The sequence below is a fragment of the Podarcis raffonei genome, chromosome 2, assembly GCF_027172205.1.
Source record: "Podarcis raffonei isolate rPodRaf1 chromosome 2, rPodRaf1.pri, whole genome shotgun sequence".
Lineage (NCBI taxonomy): Eukaryota > Metazoa > Chordata > Lepidosauria > Squamata > Lacertidae > Podarcis > Podarcis raffonei.
The window spans coordinates 124080539-124093005 of record NC_070603.1 but is presented as its reverse complement, the minus strand read 5'-3'; the positions used below and the strand labels follow the sequence as shown (position 1 = coordinate 124093005).

The 12467-nt window shown below is 45.6% G+C and overlaps 2 protein-coding genes across 7 annotated transcripts in view; one reads left to right on the top strand and one right to left on the bottom strand.

Annotated features, from left to right (window-relative positions):
• The window catches only part of LOC128409348 (zinc finger protein 721-like), a 30818-nt gene extending 28525 nt beyond the window's left edge, over nt 1-2293 (bottom strand). For 2 of the 6 annotated variants that reach the window (XM_053379723.1, XM_053379725.1), the window contains exon 1: nt 2081-2290. The gene's annotated coding sequence lies outside the window, so the exon portion shown is untranslated. Of the gene's footprint in view, nt 1-2080 lie in introns of all 6 variants that reach the window. The other 4 variants (XM_053379721.1, XM_053379722.1, XM_053379724.1 and 1 more) reach the window with 3 other exon arrangements.
• LOC128409384 (zinc finger protein 470-like) overlaps nt 1-12467 on the top strand; it is a 420794-nt gene that overhangs the window by 377108 nt on the left and 31219 nt on the right. The window lies entirely within an intron of this gene.

Below are 12467 nucleotides of genomic sequence, written 5' to 3'. Positions count from 1 at the left end.
AGTCTCATCCCTGGGACTACCGGTACCAGTTCCCAAGTTTGGTTCCTGTTCAAGGAATCAACTTCAGCCTTCATGGCATTAAGCCAAGGCTCAGCATCTTTAGAGGTTAACTCCTGGACCTCTTTGAAGCTTGAAGGTTCCCACACCTTCTCTGAGCTACTAAGAACAGCAGTTGCCGTCTTAGCAAACTCATCAGCAAATCTCTTTGGAGGTTTGCCTTTGGTCGCCCTTTCAGACCTGCGAACTAGACGCAAGTCTTCTGGACTCATCTCCTCTTTCTTAGGAGAAAAGTGACCAATGGTGAACAGTGGTTCTTCCAGTTCATTGTCAGACTCATCAGATGGTCTGACTGAGGCTTTTGCGCTCTTGTAGTCTGCTGTGTCATCACTGTCACTGACAGCAGCAGCAGCGCCGCCCACTGAACTGGAATCCGAACTCTGATCATCATCATCATCCTCAGTTTCCTCAGCTTTCTCAGCATGATCTGCTTTCTTCACATCACCTTGATCTTCCTCTGGGTAACTCTGGAAAATTCCCACATTTTCCCCCCACTTAGGATTGTACTCAACACTTCTTGTGAACTTTATGGATTTAGAGTTAGTCATCCATACCCTGTATGCACCTTTTTCGTACCCCATGAACAAACCATGTGTTGAGTACAATCCTAAGTGGGGGGAAAATGTGGGAATTTTCCAGAGTTACCCAGATGAAGATCAAGGTGATGTGAATGGCCCTGCCATTTCTCTGTCCGAGGAACTGGAGTGGCTTCAGAGACAGTATGCCAGACTCCAAACTGACGCAGCAAAATCTCATCAGACCTGGGCAAAATGGTGTGAGAGTTTGCTGCGTCAGTTTGGAGTCTGGCATACTGTCTCTGAAGCCACTCCAGTTCCTCGGACAGAGAAATGGCAGGGCCAGAATTTGAGGGCCATTGATATAATAGTCTTATCCGTCTCTCTGGAGGAAATAAAGACGCTTGCTGGAAATCTCACGGCACGTGACATGTGGGATGCTTTGAAAAAGGCCCACCTGCCAATCACCCCAGCCCAGGGTTTGAATGCATCGGAGGTCCTGGCTGTTTCCCAGAATGCTAGTGAATGCAGGGATGCTGAGGGCACCGGTTGCAAGCTGCAGGGGGAGAAGACCGCCACGTCATCCCAGGCAGCATTCCAGCCTCCAGGGGGAGCCAAGGAGTCGGCAGCTGAGAGCTCTGTTTCTCGTGAGAACCAAGGTCAGAGCCTAAGCAGAGTGGCGCAGCGGAAGCGTGCTGGGCCCATAACCTGTTGTTGGGATACTGCCAGGGAGATAAAGTCCATCTGAGCCCCCAAGCTCGGTGCCGGACGATCCATCGACCTCCCGTAGTCAAGCAGTACCAGCAATTTAGCGACACAAAGCCTCAGGCTTAGTGCACACTCTAACAGCAGAATTCACACAGCAAAAAGTTGCACAGCATGAGAGCAGAACATGCATATTTGCAGTTTATTCAGCGTAGGTCAGAACATGAGAAGACATGACCGTCTGCTCCGACTGCTCAGGCAAAACAGCAGAAAACGAAAGGAACAGACAACATAAACATCCTGTGAGACAGGAAATTACGCAGGCTGTTATACAAACATCCTGCTCCCTTTTAAGGTGGAACGGAAATATCCTAACATCCTCACCCCCAGGGAGGCTTCCATTCAACCCTCAGCCCCCCAACATCCTCTGCCCCCCCTCTTCCCCAGAGACTCCCTTACACCCTCTGGCATTCCTTGGCACGGCTCGCCCTGCTTGGGGGTGGGGGCTTTTGGGGGCACCCCCTTGGTGGGAAAACGTGTCTGGTGGGGGGCGGGGCTTCAAAGGAGACGGCGCAAGGGAAACACTGCGGGTGGGGGGGTCCACGCTTTGCAGCTGCATTGCATGGATGCGAGCCTCTCCATATGGGTCCCAGAACAAGAGATTAATGGGGGGGCTCTGTGCCCCTTTCTCTCCGACCCCATCGCCCCTCCCCACCCTCGTCCCAAGGCAGGAGCTTTTGGGGGAGCAAGAAAGGGTCTCTCTATCCTTTTCCTCCCCCCCTTCCCTCCACTGGCATCTTTACCTCTTTCTCCTCTGACCCTCCGCCTCCCTTCGTAGCTATTTCGATTTCCTTTCTTGCAATGCAAAGCGGAGAAGGGGGGTCCGTGGTCGACTGGCGCCCCTTTTCACCTTTCTGAAACCTCTCGCTTCTCCAGGGGCTCCTGCTGCCCCCTCCCCACTTCCTGCAAACTTCCGACCCACAGAGCGACCCCTTCCTGGGAGAAGCCCCTCCCACTTTTTGCATGGGAGCCGGACATGACGGCGCTGCCTTCGGCTTCCTCCCCTTTGGGCTCCCTTGCGAAGTTGCCCAACTCCACGCCCACCCCATTGACGGGGGAGGGGGTTTCTGGAGGAGGAGGAGCACGGCCGGATCAAGACCCTTTGGTCCCTGAAAGAGAACCCAAACAGACTCCAAACTCTGCAGACAGCATTTTCCAGCTGCTGCCTGGACCACCGAGTAGCGAGGGGAGAGATGCTCTCGGGCTGAAACTCTCCTCGCAAGATTCCCAAAACGGGCCTCTGGTTTCCCACTGGGACTCCGCGAGAGCAGGATTCGGGGCGAGATGGGACCCTTGGTCTGCTCCAACTATAGGGCCTTCTTATGTTCTGTGTGTGCTCGTTCACACGTGTGTGTGTGTGTGTTTGTGTGTATGCACCTTCAGGGAGATTCACTGACTCTTCTCTGCAACGAAGATGAACCAGGTGTGCACCCACGTCCCTTCATGGGGGGGGGGGGAGAAAATCTCTCGGCAAGTCCTAGGCTCTGTGGTTTAACCCAAAGCGCCACCCGCGTCCCTTCGCCACCGACGCTGTTGTTGTTGTTTAGTCGTGTCCGACTCTTCGTGACCCCATGGACCAGAGCACGCCAGGCACCTCTGTCCTCCACTACCTCCCGCAGTTTGGTCAAACTCATGCTGGTAACCTCGAAAACACCAAAAACAAAAGTTTGCGGCGCCCCAAGGCGCTTTGCACTCAGCCCGATTCCTGGGAGGTCAAGGGCGGCAGGAGGTGCAAGGGGGAGGGGCAGTCTTTCTTGTAAGCCACGCCCCTTTCTAGGAGAAGGTGCTGGGCGATGGGGAGGGTGAGCACCCAGCCTCCCTTTCTCTCTTTCCCTCTGGGAAATTGCATTAACTGGCTTTAATCCTGAAGGCAACAAGACGTATAACAAGATCGCGCCCCCCACCCAGCCAGAAGGAAACAGATCTCTCTTTTTGCAAGGGTTGCATGTTGGCAGTGCTTCTACCTCTAAAAAAAATAAAGGAAAATGAAACGCTAGCCTGTGCTACTTTTTTAAAAAAATGCCTACGGATGCACCGTCCATGCAAAAGCAACCAAGTTGGATAGGAGGAAGCACATCACTTGGACCCCTTCCAGTCGGGTTTCAGGCCCCACCCTGAGACTGAAACTGCCTTGCTCTAACTGGTTCAAGATCTCCTGTGGTTCCTGGCGGATGTGCGTTCAGACCCCTGGGCTCTCACTTGTGGGGTGCCTCAGGGCTCTGTCCTCTCCCCCATGCTTTTTAACATGCATATAAAACTGCTGAGAGAGACCATCAGGGGGTTTGGGCTGGGTGTTCATCAGTATGCGGATGATACCCAGCTCTAGCTCTCTTTCAAATCAGAAGCAGTGAAGGTCCTGTGTGAGTGTCTGGAGGAGGTTGGAGGATGGATGGCAGCTAATGGATGGAGGTTGAATCCTGACAAGAAGGAAGTACAGTTTTTGAGGGACAGGGGGCAGGCGGGTGTGGAGGGCTCACTGGTCCTGAATGGGGTAATTGTACCCCTGAAGGACCAGGTGCACAGCCAGGGAGCCATTTTTGACTCGCAGGTGTCCATGGAGGTGCAGGTCAATTCTGCGTCCAGGGCAGCTGTTTACCAGCTCCATTTGCTACGCAGGCTGAGACCCTGCCCGCCCACAGAGCGTCTTGGCAGAGTGGTGCATACTCTGTTTATCTCCTGCTTGGATAACTGCAATGCGCTCTACGTGGGGCGTCCTTAGAAGGTGGCTTGGAAACTACAACTAATTCAGAATTTGGCAGCTGGGCTGGTGACTGGGAGTGGCCGCCAGGACCATATAACACTGGTCCTGAAAGACCTGCATTGGCTCCCGGTACGTATCTGAGCGCAATTCAGAGTGTTGGTGCACACCCTAATTGGCCTTGGCCCTGTAGCAAATCCACCCCCATTGTTCAGCCCAGACACTGAGATCCAGCTCCGAGGGTCTTCTGCTGCTTCCCTCACTCCAAGAAGAAAGTTACAGAGAAGCAGGCAGAGGGCCTTCTTGGTGGTGGCGCCCGCCCTGTGAAACGCTCTCCCATGAGATGTATTGAGATGCCATGCAGATAAAGAACCACAGTACATAACTTTTAGAAGACTCCAGAGTGTCTGGGGCAACCCAATCAATGATGATGATGATGATGATGATGATGATGATGATGATGATGATTGCTTGTCATAAACGCAGTAGCCCTGGGGTAGCCACATGATGCTTATAAGTGAAAATGGACCAACCAGGGGATTCACTGGTACCTGCAGCATCTTTTCTTTCCAAATGTATACCATTCTTCCAGTGGAGTTGTGTTTGGGCCACAGATGGAGAGGTAAGGGTTAACTTTCCCTTCACACTTCAACCCCTCTCTGTGCCCTATTGGTTGGAAGGAAGTTTCTTGTTTCCTGTAATAGTAGGTATGTCTTAGTTTATGGATTTGTAGGACGTTCTCCCCTCTGGGTGCTAAGTTGGGGAGAATCAGGCATGAGTTTCCACTGATGTATTTTACACCCTCTCATGTCACCTGCCACTTGCCCACACTGCCCTGTTCCAACCGTCCCACCTCATGCAAGACGCACACCTAAGAGCTGAGACTTTCTTCCTTATTCCACTAAAAAGTAAAGGTAAAGGGACCCCTGACCGTTAGGTCCAGTCGCGGACGACTCTGGGGTTGCGGCGCTCTTCTCGCTTTACTGGCCGAGGGAGCTGGCGTACAGCTTCCGGGTCATGGCCAGCATGACTAAGCCGCTTCTGGCAAACCACAGCAGCGCACAGAAACGCCGTTTACCTTCCCACCGGAGCGGTACCTATTTATCTACTTGCAATTCGTTCTTTCGAAATGCTAGGTTGGCTGGAGCTGGGACCGAGCAACGGGAACTCACCCTATTGCAGGGATTGGAACCACCGACCTTCTGGTCTAAACATCCCCTTTATTCCTGCTGCCACCAGGTATGTTTTACCTGAACAATTTGCCCTTCAAAGAATTAGGAGTCATTGCAGCACCATTAATGTATAAACTATTTGTTGCTTTATTATTATTATTATTAATAATAATAATAAGTTTTATTTATACCCCGCCCTCCCCGGGCAGAGCCGAGTTCAGGGCGGCTAACACCAGTAAAATTACAGTAAAAACATAATAGGGAAAAAAATCATACCAATTTAAAATACAGGTTAAAATGCAATTTAAAATGCAGCCTCATTTTAAAAGTAGCCCACAGATCAAAACCATAAGGGGAGGGAAACACAAGGGTCAGAGTGAGTCCAAACCAAAGGCCAGGTGGAACAGCTCTGTCTTGCAGGCCCTGCGGAAAGATGTCAAGTCCCGCAGGGCCCTAGTCTCTTGTGACAGAGCTGGTACTTTCTGTCAGTTTCCACGCTCCTGAGGTACTTCTGACAGTATAGAAGACCCAGGGGGTCACCACACCCTTCATAACTGGTTTGGGATTCTTCTCTTTCTAGATCTTTCCCTTCCTGACTGAAATGAGACCCAAGTAGGCAGTATCCTCACAGCTTCTACTTCTCCTTGCTTCCAGCCTTCCAGTTAACTCCTGTCTGAATACTCTCTCAAAACTAGTCTTTCTAAGCTCAGAGACCCCTTTCTCTAGCTTGGGATAATTTCCTCAGAGTGCACTTCATACACAGACCAGAACTAACTCCTCTCCCTCGAAACTATCCCTCCACTTTCTCAGAAACGGCTCATTTTATTTTCCCTCCAAAAGTGCTGGCTCCGCCCACCTGTCTTGATAGCCAATCAGAGAGAGGCTCCAGCTCTCTCATGGAATTCTGAGGTCCTGCACCCCCTGATTCTGGCCAAGCTCAGCTGCCCATCACAGATAACTTCCTACAATTACTAATTACACACAATCAACACACCTTGGCTGGTTTGACAGTTGATTCAAAGCAGCTAAGAAAGCTCTAGCTAAGACAATTAAGACATAAGAATCCATCAGAGGAATCCACAGAAAATTTGATCAAACGTAGGTTGGAATACAAGAGTCTGCTCCACGACAAGAAAGCTGAAAATACGAAAGCCCTTGGGACTAGCTAATGGAACAGAGGGAAGACAAATGCTGGGAGCTGGTGGCCCAGGGTTTAATTGAAGACAGGTCATCAGAGGAAGCCTGAATGGCAACCAGTCTCCTATAATGAGATGAAAACCCTTGTTTCTTGCCTGAAATCGAACACAGCATCCCCACGAGCTCCTGGAATGGTGGATAGAATAAAAGGTGGGGAAGGGAGGAAGAAAAGGGATTTCAAAAGCAAAACACTGTAGGTCTTAAGATGGACTAATCATAGCCTAGCCACTAACAATATAGTATTTCAAGCACAGGGAACGGTCAGTTTCCCAGTGGTATGGAAGGTGCAGTTGTGGACCCCGTGGCGGGGACAAAGCTGCTGTGCGTTCCACACACACACTTTTGTGGAAGCAGCCTGTGTCTCCTCCTGGACATTGAGAGACACAGCCATTTAAAGCACGTTTCTCAAGTAGGCATCCTAAACTGCTCAGAGACCTGAGATAAAGGGGCTGCTTCGCTTAAAGGAAAGTCTGATGGAAGGAGACCAAGGCCTTTATTTCAATTTAAAAAAATTATTAAAGATTTTCTTGGGTTACAAAAGTACATGCACCGTCTCCATTTTCAGGCTGTAGAGTCTTTTCTACAGAGCGGTTACATTTGGTGTGAGAGAAACCAAGGCCTTCAGCCACATCCCTCAGCAAATGACTCAGAGACTTCTCTCCGTCTCTGTCTCCCTTTCACACCCCTCTTTTTTTTCCCCCTTCATTTTTTTTAAAGAATTTTTATTACATTTTCCAATTTTTTAAACAAACAAACAAATAAAACAAACAGAAACATTAAACACAGACATAAAATTCATAAACCATACTTTTAAATAACAAATTTCTCAGACCTCCTCATACTTCTCCTTCTTGTATCCCAATTAAGATTATTTGTTCAGCAAATCCTTCATTTAAAGCATTACAGCTTATAACATTACCTTATTTTTCAAACCCTTTCTTTTCCCCATCTATGTTCTTATATATTATTGCAGCTAGAAACCTCTCAGTTTCAATCCAACACCATCTAACTTTCTTAAATTTTACAATGTTTCTGTAAATAGTCCTTAAATTTTTTCCAATCTTCTTCAGCCGACTCTTCTCCCTGGTCACGAATTCTGCTCGTCAATTCTGCCAGTCCCATACAGTCAATCATTTTCATCTGCCATTCTTCCAGAGTGGGTAGATCTTGCGTCTTCCAATACTTTGCGATGAGTATCCTTGCTGCTGTTGTAGCATACATAAAAAAAGTTCTGTCCTTCTTTGGCACCACTTGGCCGACCATGCCCAAGAGAAAGGCCTCTGGTTTCTTCAAGAAGGTATATTTAAATACCTTTTTCAGTTCATTATATATCATTTCCCAGAAAGCCTTAATCTTTGGGCACGTCCACCAAAGGTGAAAGAATGTACCTTCATTTTCCTTACATTTCCAACATTTGTTGTCGGGCAAATGATAGATTTTTGCAAGCTTGACTGGGGTCATGTACCACCTATATATCATTTTCATAATATTCTCTCTTAAGGCATTGCATGCCGTGAATTTAATCCCGGTGGTCCACAACTGTTCCCAGTCAGCAAACATAATATTATGTCCAACGTCTTGTGCCCATTTAATCATTACAGATTTAACCGTCTCATCCTGAGTATTCCATTTCAGCAGCAAGTTATACATTTTTGACAAGGTCTTAGTTTTGGATTCTAGCAATTCTGTTTCCAGTTTAGATTTTTCCACCTGGAAACCAACTTTCTTGTCCAAATTGTATGCCTCCATTATTTGGTAATAATGAAGCCAATCTTGCACTTTATCTTTCAATTTCTCAAAACTCTGCAATTTCAATCTGTCCCCTTCTAGTTCCAAGATTTCCCAATATTTTGGCCATTTAGCCTCCATGTTAAGTTTTCTCTGAGCCTTAGCCTCCATTGGTGACAACCACCTTGGAGTTTTATTTTCCAATAAATCTTTATATCTAGTCCAAACATTAAACAGTGCTCTCCTGACAATATGATTTTTAAAAGCTTTGTGTGCTTTCACCTTGTCGTACCACAAATATGCATGCCACCCAAAAACATTGTTGAAACCTTCAAGATCCAAAATGTCTGTGTTCTCAAGAAGCAGCCAGTCTTTCAACCAGCAAAATGCTGCTGATTCATAATAAAGTTTCAGGTCTGGCAGGGCAAATCCACCTCTTTCCTTTGCATCAGTTAATATCTTAAATTTTATTCTAGGCTTCTTGCCCTGCCAGACAAATTTAGAAATGTCTTTCTGCCACTTCTTGAAACAATCCATTTTGTCCAAAATTTGCAAAGTTTGAAACAAAAACAACATCTTAGGCATCCACAAATATCAAAACAGCCTTAGTGTTTATATTCACTTCCAACTTCTCCAAAATGTCAATTATATTCCTTAGGTTATCCGAAAGATGTCTACCCGGAAGAAAGCCCGCCTGGTCTTTATGAATCTCCTCAATCAATACTTTTTTCAATCTCTTAGCTAAAATGTCAGCAAAGATTTTGTAATCCACATTTAATAGGGATATGGGACGGTAGTTCCTAAGTTGAGTCTTTTCAGTCTCTGTTTTTGGTATTAGTGTAATGTAGGCCTCTTTCCACGATTCTGGTGCCCTTTCCCCCTCCATAATTTCATTACAAACTTCCTTCAATGGTTGCATTAGCCACTCTTTCAACAGTCTATAGTAGCAGGAAGACAATCCATCCGGTCCTGGAGGCTTGCCCGCTTTCATATTTAGAATGGCACCTTCTATCTCCTGGTCAGTTATCTCACAGTTCAGGATAAATTTACTTTCTTGTGAAATTTTTTGTAATCCATTCGTCTTCAAAAATCGGTCTATATCCATTTCGTTCTGTGGCCCTTGTGCAAAAAGTTGTTTGAAATATCTCTGGAAGCAATTTCTGATCTCATTTGGATTATGTATGTCTTTCCCTTCCACTTCCAGATTTGTAATTGTATTTAATTTTTGTCTTTTTTTCAGTTGCCATGCCAGTAATTTCCCACATTTGTTTGCTGATTCAAATGTCTTCTGTCTCATTTGTTTAATTTTCCATTCTATTTCCTGGTTCATCAATTCCATATATTGTACTTGAAGTAGCTTTATTTCTTTCAAAATCTCCTGTGACTTTGGCTTTGCTCTCAGTTTCTTCTCTCCTTCTTTTATTTTCTCCAGAATTTTGTCTTTTTTCTCATTTCGACTTCTCTTCTTTATTGCATTCTGTTGAATCAGAAACCCTCTCATCACGGCTTTACTGGCATCCCATATTACTCTTTTTTCAACATTAGTGGCCAAATTCACTTCAAAATAATCTCTCAAAGTTTTTTGGGCCTTTTTGTATACTTCTTCATCTCTAAATAAGGTGTCATTCATCCTCCATCTAAAGGAGCCGGGTGTCATTTGTTTCATCTCCATCTTTACTGCATTATGGTCGGAGCAAGTTTTGGGGCAGATTTCTACCTTTTTTATCTTCGGTGCCATTCCTCTAGTAATCCAAATTTGGTCAATCCGAGTCCAGGTCATTTTTGCTTCAGAGAAAAAAGTTCCCCCTCTCTCTAGAGGGTTCTTAGTTCTCCAAATGTCAATCAAGTCCATATTGTCAGTCAGTTCAAAAAAGGTCTTTGGTAATCTCCCATCTTTGGTGATTACTTGTCTTTGTGCCTTGTCCATATTTGTAGAGACAACTCCATTCATATCTCCCATTAAGATTATATTATAGTCCAAATAGTCCAGAAGAACCTCATGCAACTTCTTAAAGAATTCAGATTTCCCCTCATTCGGAGCATACACCCCTACAATCAGGAATTTTTCTCCTTGAAGTTGAATTTCAATAGCCAAATATCTTCCTTGGTCATCTTTAAAAATTTGTTTCGGTGAAAGTTTCTCCTTTGCATATATCACAACTCCTCTTTTTTTAACCTTATCCGATGAAATAAATTCTTGTCCCAATCTCTTATTGATGAGCAACTTCCTGTGTGACCTCATTACATGTGTTTCCTGTAGACAAATCAAATCCAGTTGTTCTTTCTTTAATATATGAAAAACACTTTTCCTCTTTCGAGGGGAATTGATCCCATTACAGTTCCAGCTTAGAAGTTGCAGAGCCATGGTTGATTATTTGTTCTTCCCTCCTACTGCCCCGAGTTGCTCTTCTTCCTCAGTCGGTAGTGTGTCTTTCCCTGGTTCAGCAAGTCCATATGACAAATTTGCTACATCCAAAGTTCCTTGTGAGTCAGTTGGGTCCTGTCCAATCACTCCCTTCTGCAGATTCTCACCTTGTTCATTAAGAAATTTGTCTTTATCCTCCACAGTCCTTATTCTTATTTTCCTTCCTTTAAATTTAAAGGATAGGCCTTGAGGAAATTCCCATCTAAAAGGAATTCTGTTTCCTTTCAGTAGGTCCACCAAATCTCTGTAGTGAGCCCTGACATCCAAGATGAGTTTAGGGATATCCCTAAAAATTTCCACGAAAGAATCTCCAATTTCCAAACGTCTTTTGATACTGTAAATTAAGAATTTTATCTCTTTCTTCTTTTGATCTTAACGAGATCAGGCAGTCCCTTGCTTTATTCTTTCTTTGCTTCCTACCAATCCTGAAAGCACTCACTATTTTAATTTCTTCCTTTCCCAAATCCTTTTGCCAAAATTCAGTAAATTCTTTCATAAGAAAGTCCACCAAATTATCTTGTTCCTCTTCTGGTACCGCCCGAAGTTTCAAATTCTTCTCTTTCCCTTGAAGTTCCCACATAGATAGGGTCAAGTCATGGTCCTCAAGCTTCTTATATACCGGTGGAAACCTCTCCTGATTGGCAGTTGCAATTTCTTTTGCTTCTTCGGCTAATTTCCTAGTGGAGGTCGATTCCTCTATAAGTTTCTCAATAGATTGTGTATTTGAATTCACCTTCTTCCCCAATTCATTTATACTTGTAGTATTCAAATCAATTTTTGCTGAGGCCTCCGCTACTTGCTTATTTGTCTCTGCAACTTGTTTAGCTAGGAATTCCAATGATGTATTAATTTTACTTAATGCCTGGGCGATTGGATCTTGAGATGACATAACTTTTGGTTTTTGTTGTGGAACTATAACTCCTGCCGAACCCGCTGGATCAGATGTTGAGGCCCTTCTCTGCTGATATTGTTTCCCAGATCTAAGCTTTTTTTCTTCCGTTTGTTCTATTTTCCCCTTCTCATCTGCCATATCACTCCCATACAACAGTCCAAGGTCAGTCTCACGCTTAGTTACTTTGTTTTGAAAGGGGATTTCCAGGCTCTGTTATTCTGTAGCACTAAGCTTATTGCAACAAATCTCCTCTAGGGGGACACAGTTTAAATTTCAATTTCAGTGGTAACAAATATAGTCCTAATAACTCCTCTTTGTTCTTTAGTCAAGCACACTTTCCACCAAAAATAGCTTTTTCTGTCCAAAATCTCTTTATAAGCAATTATTCCCTTCACAGAGTATCAACGTTCTTAACACTTAGCACTTTTGACAGCTGTCAAAAGCAGTCCGTTCCAGGTTTTAGAGGCAGCCGATGGAAATGTCTTTGCAGGAGAGATAGTGATCAAATTTCTCCCCTCTGCCCCTGCTAAGCAGAGGGGAATCCTTTTTCTTTAGTGCTGAATTAAAGTCTTCCAGTACGACTTTTAAAGTTTCTACTTTATATTCTCTTTGCTTTGTCTTGTCTACAAATCGGGAGAAGCAGACTTCCTGTTGGTACTTCCCCTTTTCAGTGCCGAATTGTTTAAAAAATTTGTATAAATTTATCTTCTTCCCCCTACTCACGGGTAGTTGTTTTCAGTCCGAATTTCCAGAAAGGCATCGACGCTCTCCGACAATGGCTTGCGGCTTCGCCCCGTGAAGACGGAACGATGGTGCGCGACTCTCAGCTCCGCGCCACTCACCCCCGCTCCGTTCAGAAGCCTTTAAAAAGGCTCCCTTGCAGTGGGGGGGGGCGCAAATGGAGCCCACCGAGCCTCCGCGTTCGCAGGCTTCACCGCCTGCGATTTCTTCGGGTCTCCGCTTCGCCGCAGCGGCCAGACCCACGCTCCACGGGGCCGGTTCCCTCCGGAGCTCAGAG